We start from the raw sequence: 16820 nt of genomic DNA, 5'->3' as shown, positions 1-16820 counted from the left end.
CTCAGTTCAGTGTGTGTTCATTTTCACTGCTAAGAGTCAAACACTGAAGATTAAATCCATCGATGAACACCTCCACAAGGCCTAAACCATGCAAGCCAGTGATGACAGTGGCGAGAAACAAACTTCACCAATTTGGTAATAGGGCGGTAATAAACCTCATGAATTGTGACCGTGCAGGGAGGTGACAGAAACTGGGAGCTCTAGCATTTACTGCGAGGGAATGACATTCGATGCTGTACAGAGTTTGTTGTTGTCTTAGAAATAAGATATATTGATTACACATCATATATATATATATATATATATATATATATATATATATATATATATATATATATATATATATATTATTTACAAAATTCTTTCAGCAAATTATAACAGCTTATCATCCAGTGAAAAGCACAGTGATTCAGCAAAATTAACACTAAAGTGAGTGGCGTTCGTTTAACAGGTCCGTTTGCGATGGATATTGAATAAGACGAAATGACCAAGCATCCAGCCCCAAATTTACAATCTCATTGAAGCTCCAAGTGTTTTACAAGAGAGAAGTTAAAGGTCTACAAGTCTTTGGATGCCAACAATGTTGTTCTGTGAGGTCATGTGCAAGAAATAATGCTCCATGATGACCAGATTTAACACTGTGTAGAGCTAAAAACTGAGGTTCTGCCCAGCCAAAGACAAGGAAAGAAGACGGAGCTAACGTTAAGGCCTGGGTAATTAATCAACAACAAGCAAAATGACTGCATTCTGACAGTGAACTACTGTTCGGCAGGATATGTGAACATACTCAAAGTGATAAAGTTGGTTTTATATTCGACATTCAGACTTTCTCCTTAATAATATAATTTCATAAAAGTATTATTTGCAAACTCGGAATAGCGAAGTCATATTAGCAGCCAGTGACTATCAAAGTACAACATTGTTCACAGTCAAAAAAAAAGTGTTAATGTTGTTTTCAATTCACTTTGCAGGTTATTTCAGACCAAATATTCAAAGTGCCTTGGTAAACAATATAGGGTGTGTTACAGGTTGGCACTGAATGAATGTGTAAATATTAAAACAACTTTACCTTAATAACTTACACTTTCACATTTCATTATTAGCATTCAGTGTCCGCAGTTTAATTCACTATATGTAACTGTTTTTGCTGAAATCATTGCTGCAATCAAAAACCAGTAATGTGTATGATTCAGCATATCGTGAACTTACCTGATATAATATGAGAACTGCAGGCAGGCCCGGATTGGCTAATCGGGAGAACCGGGAGAATTCCCGGTGGGCCGGTCCGTTTTTTTGGCTGCGAGGGCCGGTGTCCCTAGCTGCTCGCACTCTCAGCAGTTGCACTTTTTTCATTTATTTGTTTATTTGACTATAACCTCACTCTTTTTATTCATTATTTTCCCGCAGCTCCGCTCTTTTTATTTATTTTCTCGCAGCCCCGTGAGCAAAATGCAGCCTACAGGTTAATGTTGATCAATGTTGACCCCATTCCACCCCAAACAGCGGCACCTTAGTGAATATTAATTAATATTAATTGATATTACACCTGCTCAATGAAAATCAAATGATTCACTGCATTAATAAATCTGACATAACTTGATCAGAAATCTAAAAAGGGGAGAAAAGAGTAGGGTTAAAAAAAGAGTAGACATCAATAGCAGTGGATAACATTGCAGTGCTTAATAAGCTATCACGGTCTAGTGGTTAGCACGTTGCGTTAAGATACCGCTGATCCGAGTTCGAACCTTATGTAGGTGTACATATTTTTTGTGTGTGTGACGACCATTACAAAGGACTGGATATCTATAAAGAATTAATGTTCTCATATTTATGAAAAACATTTGAAGTTCTAAAGCAGCTGTGTCCTTAAAAAAGACGTGTTATTGTCATTTGAAACTGAATTGGAATTGACGTTATTTTAATATAGTCAGTCATCGACTGAGGTGGGCCAGTCTAAGGCTTGAAACTCCAAAGCTAAAAAGGAGTCCCACTCCGGCCCTGACTGCAGGGTCGAGCATTTCTAATTAGGTTGTCTCTTCATTCAGCTCCTTTTTAGCCAAAGACGTCTGCAGTTAGCATTAAATCAGTGTGGTGTACGGTAAAAGTAATTTGAATTTGGCATCCTACCGCACAACTCAACATCTTTACTATTGCTTTTTTGTCTTTTTTTTTTTTGCAACTTGGCAACCGTGTTAAGTCATGTGTGATGTAGGTTGGTAACTGTCTATATTGACCATTTTGAGATATATTGACTATCTGATCACAACTGAAGCCAAACTATCCTTCAGTTCTGTCCTGCAGTTTAAACCAACAGTGTCCTTTGACTCAAAGAGGACACATTATCCTTCTGAAGAAACATGACGTAACCTAACAGTAAAGGAACAACCTGTCCGTACTTTATTTGTGCCTTTCCGTGTCATTATTTCAGGGTTTTCAGCATGTTTTTCTGTCTCGTCGGATGGCCTGTGATTATCTGTGATCATTGCACAGGGTGTGGAGGTAAAGGGCGAGTCATTACGCAGCCGCCCGAGCAGAAAACGAGGGCAGCAGTATGGCATCCCGCCATGCCTCCGCTGGTCGCACAGATGCACACTATGATTAATATTACCACACACACACACATACACACACTGTCCTTCTCTTCAGGTAGCCCAAACATGCTAATCACTGACTGTTGATGTTAAGGAGTGGGGCAAGTTGCACCATCTGCCATATGGTGGCGAGTAAACACTCTTTAAACGGCTGGCGCGCCGAAAGGGGGTCTTCGTCACAATCCTGCCAGCTCAGGGGAAAAAGGCGGAAAAAAAATGACCAAAACAAAGTCACTTAAAGCGCTGAGCACACAAGAAGAACCCAAGCTCACCTTGAGTCTGTCCTCGGTAAAGGCCAGGTGAGAACAAGAAGAGATTTGTAACTCAATTAACCTTCCTTCACCTTTTCAAAGTTCCTAAAATCCCTTCTAAAGTCACCTTTTTAATTCTGTTATTTTCTAAGTTACGGCCTGAGCTGGGCAGGGCAACATATTTCCTCTGCTTTGGTGTCAGAGGATAAGGTGACCCCAAAGTATTAGGACATTTTAGTCTCACTTAATAGGCCTATACAGTTGAATCCAGAAGTTTACATACCCTGAATAAAAAAGCACATAACCATTTAAAAAAAAAAAAAGTCAGATGTTAAGGTGACTAAAATTTTTCTCTTTTATGTAAGTTAGGATTATCAAATGTGTTTCTGTTATGCTTAATAGCAGAATAATGAGAGAGATATTTTTGAAGAAATTGTTATAACTTTTCTTGAAAGTCAAGTTTACATAAGAGTTTTATGCCTCTGAAAAAGCTCAGATGATGGTGTCAGGGTTTCGGAAGTTTCTGATTGGCTAATTGACAACATTTGAGTTAATTGGAGGCACAACTGTAGAATAGTATTTAAGGAAAACCTCAAACACACTGCTTCCTTGTGTGACAACATGGGAAAATCAACAAGCCAGAATCAACAACAAAGCCAGATTACAATTTGCTAAATTACACTGGGAAAAATAATAATTTTTGGAGACATGTCCTGTGCTCTGATGGAACTAAGATTGAACTGTTTGGCCATAATGACCAGTGTTACATTTGGAGGACAAACGGGAAAGCTTACAAGCCTAGGAACACCATCTCAACTGTGAAGTATGGGGGTGGCAGCATCATGTTGTGGGGCTGTTTTGCTGCAGGAGAGACTGGTTCACTTCACAGCATAGATGACATCATGAAGAAAGAACATTATGTAGAAATTCTGAAGCAACATCTCAAGACATCAGCCAGGAAATGAAAAGTTGGCCACAAATGGGTCTTCCAAACAGACCATGACCCTAAGCATATTGCCAAATTGGTTAAAATGTGCTTTAAGGACAACAGAGTGGCTGTTTTGGAGTGGCCATCACAAAGCCCTGAACTCAATTCTGTAGAAAATTTGTGGGCAGAATTGAAAAGCTTGTGCGAGCAAGACAGCCGACAAATCTCACTCAGTGACATCAATTCTCTCAGGAGGAATGGGCCAAAATTCCGTCAAACTATTGTGAGAAGCTTGTGGAAGGATACCCAAAACAACTGACCAAAGTTATAAGGTTTACAAGCAAAGCTAAATAAAATACCAAGGAAATGTGAGTAAACTTTTGACTGTCTAGAAATTAATTAAAAATTCTCAAATTATCTCATTATTCTGGCATTTAGCAAATGTAAATCATTTAGGTAATCCTAACGGACATAAAATAGTAAATGTTTAGTATGATTCACCATCAGACTTTTTTTTTTTTTTTACTTTTAAAACAATTTTTAGAGTGTATGTAAACTTCTGGTTTCAACTGTATCAAGTTAAAAAAAATCCATTAAGTTGATCAAAAAAGACTAAATGTTAGAACTTGAGAACTTAAAGACTCTATATAAACTAAAACAATACATAAAACCTTTTCCTAGACAAACTTTAGTGTTTACTTGAAGAAGAAAAAAAGCCTAAAGGTTGAAGGTTTTATGTTTGAATCAGTTTTAGTATCAAAACTTTGAAGTTTCATATGAATTGCTGTGTAGTTGCTAGTGGCATTTGATGTGATGTGTGATTTGCAAGGTAACCATTTGTTATAGTATTCCGGGTTTTCGCATGTTACTTGCATGTTTACCATATCACTTGCATGTTTCAGCATGTTGCTATATGTTTTAAAGCATTGCTAACATGTATTAGCTTACATGTTTGCCAGCAGCTAGCTCTCTGCAACTCTCATATGGTCACCCACTGAAGCTAAACAGGGCTGTGCCTGGTCAGTATCAGGATGAGAGACCACATGGGAAAGCTAGGTTGCTGCCGGAAGTGGTAATGGTGAGGTCAGCCGGGGGTGCTCAACCTGGCGCAACATGGCTGCCGTCATCCAGGTGAATGCTATGCAATGGTGGTGTATGAGGAGATCCCCAGGTGAGGGAAGAATACTGATTCTTCTGTATTTGTGATGATGATTCATTAGAAACAATCTACCTTCTGCCACTTTTCCAAATTATCAACTAGAAGTCAAGTAATTATTTGTTGCTCTTACAACTGGAATCGACGACAAGACTTTTGTCAGGAAGTTTACAGTAGATTACTAATATGTGCGTGTTTCATGTCAACAGTTTGTTATATTTTGTACACAGACAATGCTTCGAAAGCCCATTAGAGCATCATCGGTATGCAGATGAATTCAGTTGTGTACGTTTTGCATCTTCCAGCATTTCCAGTCAGGGTTGTGTTGTGAGCGCTCGGTCAGTGAACTGAAGTAAAGAGTTTGCTTTGGCTGTAGTGTTGGTCAGTGTGAGCGTGGTGGTCTTATCACTGAAGCGTGTCCTGGCGTGATCAGTGCAGCCCCTCGGCCCCTCACACACAATACTGCGCTCTTATCAGCACCACAGGCCTGAATCACCACAGCTCCTGCATTGCCGCGATACACACACACACACACGCACACACACCCACACACACACACACACACACACACTGAATCTCTGTTTCTGCTTTCCTCTGCTCAGTTGTTCTCTGCTCTTGTTTCATTCATGCTCTGTTCATTCATGTCTCTCAGGATGTGTTTTATCATAGTCATCCACCTGTTGTCTGAGCCTGTGACCTGAACACTGAGCTGCCATCACAGCCAAAACAAAAAGAGAAAAACAGGGACAAATTTGAAAGGATACACTGGAGAAAATAAACTGGAATTGTCCTATTTTAATATAATATAATATAATATAATATAATATAATATAATATAATATAATATAATATAATATAATATAATATAATATAATATAATATAATATAATTGTATTAATTGTATTAATTGTATTAATTGTAATAACTGTACATAATGCCAGTGTTACAACATAGCACTATTGTTTAAACATCAAAAGCACTACTGCACTAATGTTTTTATTAGAACAATAAAAGGAAAGAAAACATCAAATTAAGAAAATAGAATGAATTATTGAATTAAAATGATTTTTTTTGGCAATTTAATTAGCCCAAGTTGATTGAATTAGATATTCTGGAAAATAATTGCACAGCTAAATTTCCAAATCATCTGAAAATAAAATAAAATAAAATAAAATAAAATAAAATAAAATAAAATAAAATAAAATAAAATAAAATAAAATAAAATAAAATAAAATAAAATAAAATAAAACAAAATAAAATAAAATAAAATAAATATTTTTGATAATATAATTTTTTATTTTTGTTTATTTTATTTAGTTTTATTTTATTTACAATGTATAAAATGTAAAAAATCAAAAAATAAACAACAAATTAGGTTCCACATTCATGAAAGTAAGTGTACTACCATCTCTACTTACAATTTACTCATTGTAGACATTTTTAATAAATAAAAAACTTAAATTATATATATATATATATATATATATATATATATATATTCATTCATTCATTGTCTTTTCAGCTTAGTCCCTTTATTAAGCCGGGGTCGCCGCAGCGGAATGAACAGCCAACTTATTCAGCACATGTTTTTACGCAGCAGATGCCCTTCCAGCTGCAACCCATCTCTGGAAAATATCCATACACAATCATACGGACAATTTCGCCTACCCAGTTCTCCTATACCACATGTCATTGGACTGTGGGAGAAACCGGAGCACCCGGAGGAAACCCACGTGAATGCAGGAAGAACATGCAAACTCCACACAGAAAAGGCAACTGAGCCAGCCGAGGCTCGAAACAGCGACCTTCTTGCTGTGAGGCGACAGCACTACCTACTGCGCCACTGCGTTGCTATATATATAATTTACATTTTTTTAATCTATTAAAATTACAATAAAACATTTTTAGCATTATACTTAACATATATTTCATCCAAAGATGCAGAGAGATATCCATCTCGACCCTCAGGCTTTGCATACAGGTGCAGTATTAGCTCTATTGACTTCTCTAATGGGAGCCAAAGGTCTCGTCCCACAGGATTGTCCCACTAATGGCAAAGTATTGAGTGCTGTGCAAGAGGAAGCTTCTACTTCATAAGGCACGAGTGGAGATAAAGCCCTTTAGCTCTGTGACAGGATTTAAGCCTAAAGGAGGATTAGAGCAGTCAGTTTATGACAAACAAGAAAGAGCTTTAATGAGGAGATCCAGTCAGTCTCCACACGGGGTTCATGATGCTCCTCTCTGAGGGTTTATCAGGACTGTCAACTACAGGTCACATTTCTCAACCAACTACTGTGACTCTTTTTGTTTCAATATTATTTGTAAATACTACTACTAATGCACTGAAAAAAAAAATCTATGTATGTACTACATTTTTGGCTGGTTGCGAATATGAGCTGAATCTAAACAAACAAATAAAGTTGAACATTAATAAATTTAATCTGTTTAAATTCAGGGCTCAGTGGTTAGCACTGTCGCTTCACAGCAAGAAGGTCAATGGTTGAAGTCCTGGCTGGGTCAGATGGTATTTCGGTGTGGAGTTTGCATGTTATCCCCAATGTTGGCGTGCGTTTCCTCTAAGTGCTCCGCTTTCTCCCACAGTCCAAACACATGCGCAGTGTTCGTTTGTTAGTTCGTTCATTCGTTTGTTCGTTCGTTTGTTCGTTTATTCATTCATTCATTCATTCATTTATTCTTTCATTCATTCATTCATTCATTCATTCATTCATTTATTCTTTCTTTTGTTCCTTCTTTCGTTTGTTTTTATTCCATTGTCTTTTTATTTAGTAGTGGATTCATCTTTCTTCAAGCAGTTCTGACATTTGTTCTCATGGGGTTTTAGTCTCTCATTGTGCCCATTAGCAGTGGCAGCAGTAAGGGATCAGATGCAGTTCACCGGCTCTCCGGCAGGCAGATTATTGAACATTGATCAGCTGTCAATATTCAGTTCTCACACACTGCATGTATCCCATCAACACAACACATTAGCACTCTCCTTTTGTTTCTTCCCATTCCCAGATTTCTTAGACTGCATGAAGTTTTAAAAACATAAATTCACATGTACATTTGGTCAGAATTATTACCCCTCCTTTGAATTTTTTCTTCTTTTTTAAATATTTCCCAAATGATGTTTAACCGAGCAAGGAAATTTTCACAGTATGTCGGATAATATATTTTCTTCTAGAGAAAGTCTAACTTGTTTTATTTTGGGTAGAATAAAAGCAGTTTTTAATTTTTTAAACACCATTTTAAGGTCAAAATTATTAGCCCCTTTAAGCAATATTTTTTTCCTGATAGTCTACAGAACAAACCATCATTATACAATAAGTTGGCTAATTACCCTAACCTGCCTAATAAACATAATTAACCTAGTAAAGCCTTTAAATGTCCCTTTAAGCTGAATATTAGTGTCTTGAAAAATACGTATTCAAATATTATTTACTGTCATCATGGCAAAGATAAAATAAATCAATTATTAGAGATGAGTTATTAAAACTATTATGTTTAGAAATGTGTTGAAAAAATCTACTCTCTATTAAACAGAAATTGGGGAAAAGAAAATAAACAGGGGGGCTAATAATTCAGGGGGTTTAATAATTCTGACTTCAACTGTTTGTCGGAATAGTTGGCGGTTCATTCCACAGTAGTAATAATAAATCCAAATGTGTTTATCCAATAGATAAAAACATACATAAAGATACTGCGCTATGTAAAATAAAAAATAAAAACGCTTCTGAGGAAATATTCTAATTAAAAAAAAACTGAATTTAAATTAATTGTGTGAAATCTGCCTTTTAAGCATGTGTTACAACTAACCCTCTGTTATAAATTGCCCAGCAGGTGGGGTAAATAGTAACATTTTTACTCCAGGCACTTTTGGCAATACTGCACAGAAACGATAGGTCTGGCCATCATACAACCAGTGCTCATTTGTAGGAGAGGCTTGTGTGTTGCTGGTAAAAAACTATTTGTCTAACCCCATTACTTTGTTCATTATTTGGCCAAAACCAAAAAGTGTTACTTTGTGCCCTGCTCTCCCCATATATATATATATATATATACATTTTTGATAGTATAAAATAGATTTGTTTAAACACAGAGCTGAAGTTGAGATAAAGAAAAACTGATATTTTCTGCAATGATTGTCTCAAAATGGCAATAGTGTGGTCAATAATCTGCCGTACTCTTTACACTGTAAAAATGAAAGGTTCCTGGAGGCACCTTTTGGGGTTCTTCACATTGCCACCCAGTGGAAACCTCTTTAGGGCCTCTAGAGACCCTATCAAAAAGGGCTGTTCTCTGAGGAACTTCAAGGATTCCTGAAGGAATGACCAGGAACCATTTTTTAAGTTTACAGATTTTACAGTAACTCTTTTTTTTTTTTTTTTTTGGAATTTGAGTTCTTCTAATAACTTTTAAAGTGACCCGAGGTCTCAGTGTGAGGAAAAAGTGACTCCGGAACCTCAGTATTTAAAAAAGGTATTCTGATTGCTGCAGAAGGGTCCTGCAAGTGCTACAAAGACTGTCAGTGGTTTCTCATTCAACTCCTTTATTTATTTATATTTATTTTTTTAAATATTATATATATATATATATATATATATATATATATATATATATATATATATATATATATATATATATATATATATATATAATTTTTTTTTTTTTTGAGAAAAAGAGCTTTAAGGCACTTAAAAAGCATTTTGCAGATTCTTGAGTACTCAACAGGGTATTTGAAACACCTTTACTTTATACAGTGTAGACTCAATGTGCGACCACCAGGGGGAGGCAAATATCACTGGAAAACACATCTACCGAAAAATAAATTCACTAAATAAAAAATACGAATAAAAATAGGGGAGCCTACGCAATGTTAACACTAGTGAGATTCTGTGTTGTGTGATTATTACCTTATATATCTTCTGTGCTCTATATCTATCATTGGTGGTTTGAATTTTGCTATTTTTTAGTCTTTATTTTTCAGAAATATATTCATGTGAGACCCGAGACAATAACAGAAGACAGATTGAGAACAGCAGAGGGCAGCATTACTCCTCACAAGAGCATTGCAGGCTCTTTCAGACACAGCGACAGTCTTTGTACACTGTTATTCCTCTCTCAGCATTGAGTAAGCCTAGTAGGAGGTGCATTTTAAAGCAAGTTTACAGTCTCACATCTATATTATTGACCGTGCTAAAGTATAGTATTTTAGGGTTGCTTAAAAGCACATTTCATGTTGCTCGTCCACAACAAATTTTGTTTTCGGTGTCCTGGTTTGATTTAAAACACCCATGACTCCCTTTAAAGGGATAGTTCACCCAAAACTTAAAGTCAGTCATCATTTGCCCGTCCTTCATTTGTCACAGACATGTTTGAGTTCTTGTTGTACTGTTGGAAACCCGTAACCACTGGCTTCCATAGTATTTGTTTTCAATGGACCTTAATGGTTACAGGTTTCTTACATTTTTCAAAATATCTTTGTTTGCGTTCAACAGAATAACCCAGAAAGTCAAATTTTTAAAGATTGAACCAAAGATTTTCTGAAATGTAAAAACCTGTGTATTATCCATCTTATTTTGCAGGACGTACAGTACAGCACACATACATCGCTCATGTTGACATCTGGAAGAAGTATTTATTACTTACATAGTATCTTAGAATTTAACTTCAGTGTCATGGTTATGAATTTTTAATAAACGTAATTTTGATTTACTAAAGTATGTTTTTCCCCTTTATATTTGTTTGTTTGCTCATCTGCAAAGCATCTATTAGATGTCTATTTTCTGACAATAAATAAACATTTAGAAAGTTCACTTAAAGGGGTTTATGAACGTTTGGAGACAGCAGATGTTTTCCAGACCAAATGATCTTTACAATACATCTTGCAGATGTGCATGTGCAAACTTAAATTGGTGGTCCATTATGATATAATTTTTTAAACTTTAGTTGATGTGTAATGTAGCTGTGTGGACATAAACAACATGTCTGAATGTAAGATGCTCAAAGTTCAATGCAAAGGGAGACATTGGCTTTTACAGAGGTAGCTTAGCATAGCCTACAGCGAACAAATTTGGGGACTACAACAATATACATCTAGGTTATGGAGTCATAAACCCTTCAGGTTATGCGCATCTACCATGTGCAGAGAAGGGGCGTGATCAGAGGCGCTGTAGTGCTGCAATGTTATAGGAGAGAAAGCTAAAATGTCGTTCAAGTGCTGCTATTTCCACAGAGCTTCTTCTGTTTTTATATTTGGGCTTCTAAAGGACACGACACAAAGACAGAAGTGCTTACAATTTAATTTTAATTATGTTCCAGAGAATCATAAAAATAATATATAGCTCTAGCATTTGACAAAGAAGAGCTTCCAAAATCTCATCTAGTTCAGTACTGGATTCAGCTAAAAACTCCTCAAAGATGGAGAAGCTCCAACCATAATAGAAAAAGCTGTGGATTGTGAGCCACCACCTGTAAGTATTTTTATTTGTTAAAATTGATCTGTTACATGCACAGTTTCAAGAGCTAATGGTATGGCTGCGCCAGAGCATACGCATGCGCTTGACACAGAAGTATAAATCAGCCTTGGTGACATGAAGCCGATCCGCGAATCACAGCATATTAGGTTAGCTGACCAATCAGAGCCTCTAAAGGGTGTTGCCTGGCACAGACTAATTGTTCACCTAAAGTATAGCAAGGTGCGCTAGCAAGATAAAAACTGTGAGTTTTGATGCATTGGCCACGCCCACTTTTGTGTTAAAAATAAGGTGGACGTTGCAAAAGCAGAATAAATGCGCACATAAACTCTCAGACACAGATCTGTGGATGCAGTAAATGCTGAGGACACTTCCCTGGAGAGCGCAAGCACATTCTGACCCATAAGCAGACAAATCCAGCCGTCTCACAAGCACTCGCTGGGGAGCCTCTAGAAGCCCAAAATCAGCGATATCATCACATCAATAATTAAAGTCAATGGGGGTGGGATTTGGTCCGGTGAGTTGATTTTAAACGCCGCTGATGGACCTGATCATTTCTAATGAAGATCCATCGGTGTAACATTGTCTTTCTCTACTCGTTTGAGTTGGACTTGAGGGACGCTGTGTGTCTCTGTGTGCGGGTTTCAGGCTTAAAGACACCGCCGGGTTTTTTCTTTTCATCTCGCTTTTACCGGCCGTCTCTTCGCAACAGCTCTCAGGGTGTTTTCTGAGTGCTGTTTGTGGTATTTGATGGTGTTTCTGGTAGGTCTCAGTCTCAGTGCTGCTGGAGTGGATCATGGACTCGGCCCTCCAGCGAGGATTCTTGGGTTCTGCTGACACACAGGGCTATTTTTGGGTCCAAATGTTGTTGTTGTTTTTTTGGACATTGGAAAAGCTTGGGTTTCCATGCAGGTCACACTGTCCTTGTGGGTTCTGTGGCTGTTTCATACATTTGCCCAAGAAATTAATGTGTTTTTTCCTGTATTTAAATGCTTTCTGCTGATTTTCAGAGATTTACCCTACACTTTAAAAAATTATAAGCAAAAAGCAAGGAAAGCAAATGTTTTTATTTTACTTTAACTAATATTAATCAATTAATCGTGTTCCAACTAAAGTTTTTTAGTTATACATAGTTAAACTTAATATTTTGCTCACACTTTATTTTGATTGTCCGTTTGTTGAATTTAGGTTACATTGATTCTACATGCCAACTAATTAGATTATAAGTAGACTGTTAGGTTGTGGTTATTTATTATTTGGTTGGGGTTGGGGTTAGTGTAAGTTGACATGTACTTGCTAAGTTTCTGTCTGTTTAGCAGCAGTATCAACAGATATTAAACAGACAGTCTAGTACTCAAATGGACCATCAAAATAAAGTGGTACTAATATTTTAGTCAGTTTGAGTGATGTAAGATGAGATGACTCTAAAAGTTATCAAAAATAATAGGACAAAAAGAAGATAAGATTTTTTAGTGTATTGCTTTATTTAGTTGTCTCCCTAAGTTCACCAGGACTGCTTTTATTTTAACATGAAGTAAAAAATAGTAATTTTGTTACATATTATAATACTTTAAATGACCGAAATTATGTTAAAATAATGATTTACCGCTCAAGTATTAATGTTGAAAATTATGGAAGACCATTTCCACCAAATAAAGGGGAAAACATACTTTAGTAAATCAAAATTACGATTATTAAAAAGTCATAGCCATGACACTGAAGTTAAATTCTGAGATACTATGTAAAATGTATCGGAATAAAAGGTCAATAAATTTGCTAAATCTGTATTATCAATCATGAATTATTATGTAAACATTCTTGTCATAATTCTGAGATACAAAGTATTTGAAATATAATGACAAATCTTATAAAAGAGGTCAAATGTTTATAAAATAGTCAATAAATCAAATTGACTGTCAGATGGTTTTATGCAAAAGAGTTTTGTCATATATTAAACTTTTAGGTCATATTAACTTTAACCTCATTACTTTAATATATCTAAAACAAATCAAAAGAATAAAAAACGCATTATAATTAATGATCAAAAAATTATTGAAGGCCTAATAATTCCTGCCACATAAGAAAAAATACATATTCAGTAAATTATAATGTTATTAAACGTGCACCACAAACATACGCAATTCTACATATTCTATTCTAAAAATTAAAAAATAAATGTCACATTAAATAAACGAAATAAGGTTCATGTTAATTGTTAACTATGTACCATAAGACTAAGCTACTTGCAGTAAATTATCATCATCATCATCATCATCAAATATCACTGGTTCTCTCTTCTGGCTGCCAGTATCAGTCTCACACAAGTTTTTTCCCTTGTTCTGGATGTCTTGACACCATTATTGGGGGGTTTACTTTATATTAATTGAGCAAATAGGAATTTTAAAAAATGTACTCTCCCATTTACTGCGCACCAAGTTTACCCAACTGCTACTGAAAAACCCGGAAAAGGGTCAAATGAGCGTTAATAAAGATGACTCATTATTGCTAACATGCACTTGTGTCAGAGAAATATAATTTGGATTAAATGTCACTCAGGGTGGCTTCTCTAGAACGTGACCATAAAACTGTGGTCTTTATCCTGGTGTTTGGGGTCCGTTCAGTGGTGGTGTTGATCGCCGATGGCCCTTCACTGTGTGGAGGAGACTCAGGGCCCGGCGAGGCCCCGTCAGCCCCCCTCACAGTATGACAGGCCCGGGTTAATCAGTCTCAGAGGGAATTCTGCCGTGCTCTGAAGAAACTTCTGTTCTGTAATGCGCGAATCACAGCTTCCCAAACACAGACAGTCGCCTCCAGACACATTCTCTCTCTCTAACACTCAGCTCTCTGTGACTTTACACACTCATGTGACGAGTCCCTGTGCTTTCTCATGCACGACAACTGAACCCTAAAGCTCACTGGATGCAGTTTATGATACACATTTATATGGCTTTTGTTGAACTCACAACCTGAAGTAAAGTACATCACATGGTGAAGATTATCATCTTGCATACATTTGCAATGTGTCATCTATACACTTCCTGGATCTCTATGTGCATGCTCTAAAATTTATTCACTGAAAGTAATGAGCAGGTCATTTTCTGCCAATACATAAATTAGTTTTGTGCCCCCGTGAAATACAGTGCATCCGGAAAGTATTAATAGCGCTTAACTTTTTCCACATTTTTTTAATGTTACAGCCTTATTTCCAAAATAGATTTAAAAAGCTGAAAAACCACATGTGCATCAGTATTCACAGCCTTTGCTCAATGCTTTGTTCATGCACCTTTGGCAGCGATTACAGCCTCAAGTCGTTTTGAATATGACGCCACAAGCTTGACACACCTGTCTTTGGGAATTTCTGCCCATTCCTCTTTGCAGTACCTCTCAAGGTCTATCAGGTTGGATGGGAAGCGACGGTGTACAGCCATTTTCAGATCTCTCCACAGATGTTCATTAGGATTTAGGTCTGGGCTCTGGCTGGGCCACTCAAGGACATTCACTGAGCTGTTTTGAAGCCACTCAATTGATGTTTTGCCTTTGTGCTTTGGGTCATTGACCTGCTGGAAGACGAACCGCCACCCCAGTCTGAGGTCAAGAGCACTCTGGAGCAGGTTTTCATTCAGGATGTCTCTGTACATTCCTGCATTCATCTTTCCCCCTATCCTGCCTAGTCTTCCAGTTCCTGCAACTGGAAAACATCATCACAACATGATGCTGCCACCACCATGCTTCACTGTAGGGATGGTATTAGCCTGGTGATGAGCGCTGCCTGGTTTTCTCCAAACGTAACGCCAGGCATTCAAGAGTTCAATTTTAGTCTCATCAGAGCAGAGAATTTTGTTTTTATGGTCTGAGAGTTCTTCAGATGCCTTTTGGCAAAATCCAGGCGGGGGGTGGCTTCCTTCTGGCCACTCTACCATACAGACCTGATTGGTGGATTTCTGCACAGATGTCCTTCTATAAGGTTATTCCTTCTCTGCAAACCAACACTGGAGTTCAGACAGAGTGACCATCGGGTTATTGATCACCGCCCTGACTAAGGCCCTTCTTCACCGATCACTCAGCTTAGATGCCTGGCCAGCTCCTGGCAGAGTCCTGGTGGATACAAACATCTTTAGCTTACGGATGATGGAGGCCGCTGTGCTCAGTGGAATTTTCTGTAATCTTTCCCAGCTTTGTGTCTATACAGACAGGTGTATGCCTTTTCAAATGAACTGAATTTCCCACAGTTGAACTCCAATTAAGCTGCGTAAACACTAAGCTCAATTTAGAGCTTCACAGCAAAAGCTGTGAATACTGATGTACATTTTTCAGGCTTTTTATTTTTAGGAAATTTTTTCAACAAACTCTTGACATTGTCTTTATGGGGGTTTGTGTGTAGAGTTTTGAGGTAATAAAGGAATTTAATCTATTTTGGAATAAGGCTGTAACATAAAGTGAAGTGCTATGAATACTTTCTAGATGCACTGTACAGTATGTGTAGATGTCTAGATAGATTGATAGATTGATAGATAGATAGATAGATAGATAGATAGATAGATAGATAGATAGATGATAGATAGATAGATAGATAGATAGATAGATAGATAGATAGATAGATAGATAGATAGATAGATAGATAGATAGATAGATAGATAGATAGATAGATAGATAGATAGATAGATAGATGTTATTATTTTATTACGTTTTTACATTGTTTTGTTGTTATATCATGTCCTGTTACAGCACATCAATTTGTTGTGACTAGGTTTTTACTCTGTTATGTTACATTATATTGATACTCTGTTAAGTTACATCATGTTAAGTTACATTACATTACATTGCATTACGTTATCTTAAGTTACATTGTTACATTACGTTAAGTTGCGTTACATTATGTTAAGTTACGTTAAATTATATTATGTTTTGTTAAATTGTTTCAATTAATTTACTTTATGTTTAGTTATGCTACACTATGTTACGTTGCATTGTAATGTGACATTAAGTTATGTTACATTGTTACATTAAGTTACTTTGTGTAATATGTTAAGTTACGTTAGGTTAGATTGTTATGTTAAGTTACGTTATGTTGTTTCTTTATGCTGTTAAGTCACATTACGTTATGTTTAGTTACATTAAATTACGTTGTTTAGTTCCATTACATTGTTATGCTGTTAATTTACACTACGTCATGTTTTGTTAAATTGTTTAGTTATGTTACTTTATGTTATGTTGTTACATTATGCTGTTACATTACATTAAATTTAGTTTCATTAAGTTATGTTGTTTAGGTACATCAAGTTACGTTATGCTGAATTGTCTGTCTTATGACAAATCTTTCTGAAACCAGCAAAAGAGACCTAAACCCAAACCAGTCTGGTCTGACAAAAAGTCCTGAGGCAGTGTTAAGCTTTTCAGCAGGAACGGTAGCCATAAATA

At 36.5% G+C, this 16820-nt stretch overlaps 1 long non-coding RNA gene across 12 annotated transcripts in view; it reads left to right on the top strand.

Moving 5' to 3' along the window:
* Positions 1–16820, top strand: part of LOC137495912 (uncharacterized) — a 461128-nt gene that overhangs the window by 209330 nt on the left and 234978 nt on the right. The window contains exon 8 of one of the 12 annotated variants that reach the window (XR_015493072.1): positions 6449–8695. The exons of the other annotated variants lie outside the window; for them this stretch is intronic. This is a non-coding gene — a long non-coding RNA (uncharacterized LOC137495912). Of the gene's footprint in view, positions 1–6448; positions 8696–16820 lie in introns of those variants that run through there. 12 annotated transcript variants of the gene reach the window in all.

Source organism: Danio rerio, chromosome 6 (genome assembly GCF_052040795.2).
Source record: "Danio rerio strain M-AB ecotype USA chromosome 6, GRCz13ab, whole genome shotgun sequence".
NCBI lineage: Eukaryota > Metazoa > Chordata > Actinopteri > Cypriniformes > Danionidae > Danio > Danio rerio.
This window is presented reverse-complemented; position numbering and strand designations above follow the sequence as displayed.